We start from the raw sequence: 9,170 nt of genomic DNA, 5'->3' as shown, positions 1-9,170 counted from the left end.
GGGCAGGGACATCTCCCTTGCCAAGAGGCCACGGAGAGCCCGGAGCCCAGGTGCTGCTGCTCTGCAGCCAGGACAGCTCTGTTTGCACAGGCAGTGCCAGGCACAGCCACTGCTTTTGGCCCTGGGCAGAGCACAGGGAGGGGAAAAGCTCTCTGTGTGCTCATGGGGTGCACAGAAAGCTGCTGCAGCCTGGGCCAGCTGGGCCTCTCCTGCCATGCCCAGTGATACCAGCTCCAGGATGATGTGGGTTGCAAAACTTGGCAAGTCAGGTTTGCAAAGTGCATGAGACAGAGTCTGGGGAGGCAACGTGCTGCAGGATGGATTTGTAAGGATCTGAAGCTTTTAAAAGCAAGTGGGTGGCTCACTAGTGCCCCTTGGGTGCTGGCCAAGGCCCCAGAGCTTTAAGTTGAACTCTTCCAAGCTCCTCCCTCAAGGGAGTTTCTTTGCCCCCCTGTGGTCTCACAAACTCCCCTTTTCCCCTGGAATATGTAAGTAATTCTGAATGTAATTCTGAAATTCATTCAAGTAATTCAGTAATTCTAGATGTGTAATGCTGGAATAGCACAGAATATTTCAGCAGAGATGCCACCAGAACTTTGTACAGAGCCACCTGTGTGCTCCCTAACAGTTTCCAAAGTACCACACTGGTGCGCTCCACTGTGCCTGTTTGGGAAACCCACAGAACACGTGATTTTTGCTAATGCTCTCAGCTCTTATTTTCAGTCACTCTTTGCTGCTGTGCTCTCATTTTACCTCTGAACTAATGAGGGATTGTTTTATTTACTGCAGTGTTACATAGTCCATAGGAATCAAATATTAAGTTACCATCTCAGTTGTCAAGACAGCAACAAACAATTCCGATTTTCATGTTATAATGCAGATTTTCCAGCAGTCACAGCTAACTTGGTACACCTGTGACTGGCTCTAGATGCAAGGGATTTAATGAGTAGTAAGGCTTCTCCCACAAGGCTTATGGTGTTCCCTATTTCTCAGAAGAGTTATTGCGAGAACTCTGCCAAATAAAAAAGTGACATCATACCTCCTGTTGCTCTTTCACCCTGGGATTTCCTATTAGTTTCTTTAATTAGAGGCTTTTGCTAGCTTTGAGCTGATTGAGTACTGATGCCCAAGATAGGTTTTATGGGTGAAGGACAGGCAAGTTTCCTAATCCAGTAAAAAGCACAAGTATTATCTTCTATTCTCCCTTCCCATTGCCTTTTTCATGCTCCTATATCGCAGATCAGGAAAGATATCTTGACCTGAAATTTTTCTTAGCAGGACAGGACTACACCTACAATAAACCTTTACCACCTATAGTCCAGATAACAGCAATGGGCAGCAGTGCCACTCACACCCACATGCTGGGGGATCCCTCAGGGACCCTTTATCCACCTGCAAAGAGTTTGCAAACTCTGTCTGCTTTTCTTCAGTGTCTCCCCTGGAGGAGCAGCAGCCGGTTAAAGCCAGGACCCTGATAACTCTGGCAGTTATGGAAGCCTTGTGCTCATGCATGTGAAGGGAGGGCCAGCCCATGACGTGGGGAAAATATCCTTCTTCTTGGATCCTGACATCCCTGCTGACTTTTTCCTGCCATCCCCATGAGGTAAGTTTTTGGTTTGTAGCTCTGACCTGCAGTCCACATGCCCTACTGATGGCTTCATCAAAAACTTTTATCTTTGTGTGATTTTTGTTTGCTTAAGGTAACAAGCAGCCAGCAGCTGACAGGAAAAGCTCCAGCAGGCAACCCAGTGCCCCCATTTTCAAACCAAAATGCATCTCTTACTTAGTTTTTTAATGCCCTTTGGATGATGGAGGTGCATGATTCCCTTATGCTGAGACAATCTTCCCTAAATATTCACAGTATCTCCTATCCCATTTTCTTGGCTACAGGATACAGGAGCCCAGCTGAGACACTTCTTGTCTGTGACACATCTGTTTTCATACTGTGGCTCTCTTTAAAGGCTTCATTTTATTAATACTTGTAGGAAATAGTGACATATGTAAAGACAGGTTTTGTTCTCTACTTGTTAGAGCTTGAATCCCCACATGAGAAAAGCTTTGGGCTTGCTTGCCAGCATGAATAATCCCTGCCTTGTCTAGCTGGGACTACAATAGCTCAAGAACACTTGGGCATGGCTATCCATGAAGTCTGGTTTCTTATCCCTGGCTCCAACTTCCATTAAATAGTTAAGAGTGTCACTGGCATGTTGAACACTGGGACTTTCCATGTTCACTGAGGTACAGGATTGCTACCACAGCTATAAGCAGAAGAAATCTGAATGCAAAGGCAACAAAAAGGAATCTGAATGAGCTGGAAATTATACATCCCTGCATGCGCACAAAAGATTGCATTTGCAATGGCTGAGAACAGTCTGAATGCATCTGAATTACCCAAACTGGCCTTAGGAAGGAGAAAAGCTCAGTTAACTGCATTAAGCTTTATCTGACAAGCCCCATTCATTCAAAGTTGCAAACAGATTGAATCTCTGTCACTGGAATCCCTTAAAGTTGATGGCAAATTTGCCAAAGGTGCAATCTGGGACTCACTCATAGGGCTTTGATGGAGATTTTGAAAGATAAGAGTCTCCTTGTGAGCCACAGGGGTATTATTCTCATTAACAACTGCCAGTCAGCTACTAATTAGCTGCTGATTGAACAGTTGAGACAGTTCAGACAATTTTCAAAGGTTACAACCACCCATTTGTCCAGTCCATCCTCAGCTTCCAAAAGAGACACCTGCAAGATACACTGTGAAAGCACTTTACATAGCCTCAGGATGTTCAGCAAGATATTTCATATTGTATTATTTCCACCTCTATCTCCTCATCCACACACTTAAGTCAAATTTCTAGTTTGTGAGCTGAATGAAACCAAGATAAAAACATGGATGGGGGCTTCAGGATGGTGTCCTAATGGGATACAGACTAATAATATTGAGATGCCTCCACTTTCCCACTTGACTCTGCTGTCTTGCTGTAGTTCCTGCTCCTGAATTCACAGCCACTCACAGAACTTGGGGGAGGGGAAGCCATGGTTAAGAGTTGGCAAAGTGTGAGGCAGCTGCCTGGTCTCCATCTCAAGAAGGATCTATTTTCAGCACAATAAAGTCCTCCCTCTTCCATGGGAATGTCAGCACTGCAGATCCTTGCCCCCTCCTCGCTACTGTGCAGGACAGCCTGTAGCTGGAGTCTGCCCTCAGTCTTCCTCTTCTGACTCTGCTGTGTTTTGTATCCAGCTGTAGTGGAGTCTAGCCCTGAAGAGATGGAAGCATTGGCAGAAATTAATAGAGGAACAATCGATTTTAATTCCCTTTTTTTCATCAAGGTGGTGTTGCTTCTTTCAGCAGGTCCTTCCTTTCCCAAGGACAGATACCACTGTTGCTCCTCCAAACCTTTCCAGAGTAACACTGCAGCTACACTAGTAAATTAAACATGTCCAGGAACTTAGGCCAATTGGCATGGAAGTGTTCATGCTTATAGAAGTAAACTATTTCTGTATCAAGTGTGGTGAGGCTGGATGCAGACTGTATTGGGAAGGGTCCCAGAAAATGCCAGCTGTCCAGTTATGCCTTTAAATCTGTTTAGGAGATGTGTTGCTGGCACAGGTCAAAAGCTTGACAAGAAATGTGCTAATGATTTATCAGTATAAGTGGTTGGCTTCCCCTGTCTGCAAACGTTCCCTGGCACGAGGCAGTGTTCTAGGGAGGGCAGCATGAAATTGATTTTTCTCCAGTGTAATTCACTGTCTGTGAACTTAGAGCAGATAACCAATAGGATTGAGGACTTTGGATTCTTTACAAGAAGCTTATAGCCCAACATGCCAGTAAACTTAATTAATCATCAGTGAGAGAAGGATCAGATTTGTGAAAGAAAATAAAGCTTCCACAGGATGAATACCTCAGATTCATCAGGGTAAGCTCTTGTGAGAGGGCAAGAGTCTGAACAACAGTCTGGACATGAGTCTTTCAATTTTGGCTTCTTACAGAAGAGGAGCACTTGAGAATATGCTGCTTACAAACTTTCTTTGATTTCACCATGCCAAGTTGTAGGACAAGGGGTCATGGATTTAAACTGAAAGAGAAGAGTTATATATTAGATACTAGAGAGAAATCCTTCCCTTGAGGGTGGGCAGGCCCTGGCACAGGCCCTGGATCCCTGGCAGTGCCCAAGGCCAGGTTGGACACTGGGGCTTGGAGCAGCCTGGGACAGTGGGAGGTGTCCCTGCCCTTGGCTCTTTCAGGCTCTTTCCAACTGAATCCATTCTATACTTGATTCTCTGATTTCACTGCAGGAAATTAAAGAAGTGCTATCAGTATTGGTAGTTTCAATGACACAAAACCTGTGGATATCCAAGGTTTATTTATCTTCATCCATATAAGTTATTTATAAATTTTTTAAAATATTATAAATTATTTATCTCCATATAAATAAATCCAAGGATATATTTATCTCCATCTTTGACCTCTATAAACATAGTCCCAATTATTTTTTCTTTCTTGCTTTGCCTTGAAACTAGAATGTAATGTTTAGTTTGTCTTGATATTATTCATTGAGATTACTTCCTGAAATTCCTAGCCTGTGAACAAGGAGCCAAGATGGAAAAAAAATCTAAACCAAATACACCAGTATTTTGTAAAAAATTACTTCAGAGTTTTTCAGGTTATTTTTTCCATATGTTTTAGTTTAACTTTTGCAGCTAAATTATTCTTCAATATTTCTTACCTGTGCTTCCATTGTCTTTGTGTATTTTCCTAGTTCAAAGTACTACTGACAATGTTGATTAAGTCCCTGCAAAGCCTTTGCTCATATATAAATATTCTCTTGGAAGACTTATGCCACATTGTGCTAATATCATTGGTTGTATCAAACTACTGACATTCATCCAAGTCATTCATGCCACGATGCTATTTTGGAATTATTTTATCAACACATTTTCAAGCAAAATGTGTAAATCACCTACATTTTTCATCTAGATTGTCTTCCTCTAAACTTATTAGTGAACCAAGTTTAGCTTTCTTAGTCAAAATATTAAAAACTGACAACATTTTTCAGTTGGCCTGTAGCTCTTTCTTCCAATGAACATAGCGTTTTACAGCATTGTACTAAAATATCAGCTAAAGAATTGTCCCTTTTGTATATTCTTATTTAAGCAAAGGTAGAAGACAACAGTAAAAAAAATATTTTAACATATTCATTTTTATTTTTACAGCATACCAAATTTAACGTTAGCAAGGGGCTTCCTCTGGAATAGAAAGTATAGTGTGAGGTTTCACCAGGAGCTGTCAGTAGAGATTTTGTCAGATTTGCATATCCAGTCCACCAAAACAAGTTAATGACAGTTCACCAAAATAGCTAAGACATTGAAATGTCTTTTTATATTGAAAGTTTTTCTAGTAGTTTGCAATGCAATTATGTGGCAGTTAGAAACACTCAGAGTAATGCCTTTTCCCTCTATCATGCTTAGAGTGAACAGATATTTCTGTTGCCTGCTCATACCTCTTGTCTTCCTGGTGTGTTGAAGTTATAGGGAATTGATGATGATTTTAGCATCTCTCAATCACACAGTGTCAAATAAGATAAATCTGGACACATGAATTCATCTTTTTGTTCCAGCTATTTAATTATGGCTGTTACTTTGTTCTGATATTGAAACCATCATTATTTAAATCTTATTCCATAATGAAATACATCTAGTTCTAGATCGTCCAAGTTTAATAGATCCTGGGGTTCATCAGATAGTTGAATGTTTCCTACAAGACACGTGGCTGAAGTCCTCCCAAGCTATTAATTAAACTGTCTCTAAATTATCACCTGCTTTTGAAAGAAATAGAACTTCCCATTCCTGGCAAGAGGCTGGATTGCAGGAGCATGTTTATGGCACTGCCCACTGAGATGGCACGGTTTCTGTCATATGATACATCTTTGGGAACTATGACTCTCCTTGCTACTCAGGTGGACAGAGCATGCTGTCACCAGAACACCATTAAGATACTTCTAATTTTCCACTGAACTCTGAATTTTCTGAATTAACTCAAATGTAAGACCACATTCTTCAATACACATAGTGCTGCCCCAAATATACTTGTCAAAAGTTACCTGCTGTTGAATAAAACCAGAACTAGACCAGGAATAAATATACTGAAGAATTTCAGTTCAATTAATGTATTCTGTTGAGATCATCTCCACTACCTTGGATTCTGGATCTTGCGAAGCAAATACTGCAACACTGCAAACTTTTGCTGTGCTAGTTCAGCTTGATGTTATTTCCCTCTCTGCTTGTACATGGAAAAAGACTTGAAAGGGACAAGGAAAAGGGTTCAGGTATGTATCACCCTGCAAATGGTGGGCAAAGAGCAGTAGACATTAATATCAGAGAGAACACATAAGAAGAAATAAGTTTCTCCAGCTATCCCCTGCTGAGTTTCCATTAAGTCCTGGCAGCAGTAGGAATCAGTGATTTCTTTTCTCAGCTGTTGCTGTAACCTAAAGAGAGCCCTGAAAGGCTCCCTCAAAGGTCACATTGAGAAGACAGGTCAGTGCTGCACTAGATGTGTGGCTTATGGAAAAGGCAGCAGGACAGTTTCTTTTATGACATATATCTTATCATATTTTAGAGGAGCTCAGTTCATAGGCATTTTCCTCATCTTCCCTGGTAGAGCATAGATTATTCTATCCTTCTCTCTGTACACCAAAAATTACCTGAATTTGTCATTACGCCTGAGTGCATATAAACATAATCAGGTTTAAATTGTTCCTACTGTCTCTCTAAATCGATTTCACACAATGTGTGAAATTGTGTGAGGCTCCATAAACTAAACAAAAGTTCTTCATCATTATGTATTTTGATTTTTTTGCATTGTCTTTGGACAATATAAAGCAATCACATCAGGAAAAACTGCCTATAATTTGAATATGAGAACACAATTCAGTAAAAAGATAATAAAAGTATTCAGAATATTTGATAAGACAGAAAACCACTGTAACTCTATTTGTAATGATAGAGGGTATCACCTGAGTTTAGGACTGTGAAATATACTGGCAAACAATATGTTTCTCATTTACAGAAAAGTTGTGGAGCAGTAAGAATGAGAGGTGAATATCCATATATGCTTACATTTAGATATTGTAGGACTGTTGCATATCATAGTTATGGATGTTATATTGAAATGTACACAATAGTGTATTTTTCCTGAAGTAAAATTGGGAATTGAACATATCTTTCATTCACCTTTACTGCAATAACTTCACAAATTTTTTCACAAATAATATATATGGATCTATTCTGCTATATAGCTGTGGAAAGCTATATAACAGAATAATATAATAATATAGCTACAGAACACAGGCAACAGTTATGTTCTCCTGGGAACACTGAACAAACACACTTGGCCTTTGGCTAAATAAAACTTGAATGATTTACAGGCAGAGAAAATGTCATCTGGCTACTGAGAGGACATTAGGAGCAAGGAAGGAATTCTTTCTCACAGCCTGACTCACATGTGAGAAGCTACCTTAGGTCCCAGCCTGACAGCACTGCATAAGGCAGGCTTGCTACATGCCACTGAGAGCAGGACTTGACAGAAAGAAAACATCAGCTACTCAGAGAAGACCTCAGGGGTGCTGGTCAGAGCCACATCAAACTCAACCTCCAGTAGTGGCACATCTATTACTTCTCTGGGAAACCCATCCCTGTGTCTCACCATTCATCATAAAATATTCCTGCCTTGTATCTATTTGAAGTCCACATTTTTTCAGTTTAAAACCAGTGCTTCTTTCCCTTTAAACTCCTTGCTCCATCTTTCTTAAAAGCCTGCTTTAAGTACTGAAAGGCCTCAAGAAGGTGTCCTTGACCCTTTCTCATCTCCAGGCTGAGCAACCCCAACGACTGGACATGGCACTTAGTGAGGATGGTGGGGTTTGGTCAAAGATTGGATTCTGTGATCTGGGAGGCCTTTTCCAACCATAATAATTCTATGGTTCTGTGAAGTATCTCAGCTTTTTTTCATAGGAGGGGTGTTCCAGCCCTCCTTTGGAACCACTCTAGCTGGTCCAGAACTTTCTTGTGATAACTTCCTTCTTCAAGTGATAGAAGAGCCAATATGGGGAAGGGTTGTTTTGGACCTTGTTCTCACCAACAAGAGGGGGTTATGGGGAATGTGAAGGTCAAGGTCAGATTTGACTGCAGTGGCCACAAAATGGTGAAGTTAGAGATCCTTGGGGCAGTGAGGAGGGGACACAACACGCTCACTGCCCTGGACTCCAAGAGAGCAGACTTTGGACTTTTCAGGGATAACTCAGGAATGAGGCATCCCAGCAAAGAGGAAGTCAGTCAAAAATGCCAGGAGGTGTGAATGGATGAACAAGGAGCTCCTAGATGAATTCAAATGCAAAAAGAAAGCCTACAGAGGGTGGGAGCAGGAACAGGTAGCCTGGGAAGAATATAGAGAAATTGTCCAAGCAGCCAAGGAACAGAGGAAAGCTAAGGCTGTGATAGAATTAAACTTGGCCAGGGACATCAAAAACAACAAGAAAAGCTTCTGCAGGAATGTTGATCTTAAAAGAAAGACAAGAAAATTTGAGCCCTCTCTGGAAGAAATTGGGTCACCTCATCACCTGGGATCTAGAGAAAGCTGAGGTACTCAGTGATTATTTTGCTTCTGTGTTAACCAGTAATTGCTCAAGCCACATCATCCAAGTTGCAGAAGGCAAAGTTCTCTCCAGGAACTGGGAGAATGAAGAACCACCCACTGTAGGAGAAGATCAGGTTTGAGACCATTTAAGGAACTTAGAGGTGCACAAATCCATGGGACCTGATGACATCTATGAGGGAACTGGCAGAGGGAATGGCTAAGCCACTATCCATTATACTTAAGAAGTCATGGCTGTCTGGTGAAGTTGCCACTGTAAAAGGGGAAGTGTAACCAGAGGTGTTTAATATCTCTTTAGCCAACAGGAGCAGTGGGTTCAGGGGTATCCTCAGCAAGTTTGCTGACACCAAACCACATGGTGCAGGTGCCATGCTGGAGGGAAAGGATGTCACCCAGAGGGACCTGGAGAGGCAGAAGAGATGGGCCCATGTGAACCTCAGGAAGCCCAGTATGGCCAAGTGTAAGGTCCTGCACGTGTCTCTGGGCAATCCCAAGCACAAGTACAGGTTAGGTGGAGAATGGA

This window comes from Sturnus vulgaris, chromosome 20 (genome assembly GCF_052056855.1).
Source record: "Sturnus vulgaris isolate bStuVul1 chromosome 20, bStuVul1.hap1, whole genome shotgun sequence".
In the NCBI taxonomy this organism is placed as follows: Eukaryota; Metazoa; Chordata; class Aves; order Passeriformes; family Sturnidae; genus Sturnus; species Sturnus vulgaris.
This window is presented reverse-complemented; position numbering follows the sequence as displayed.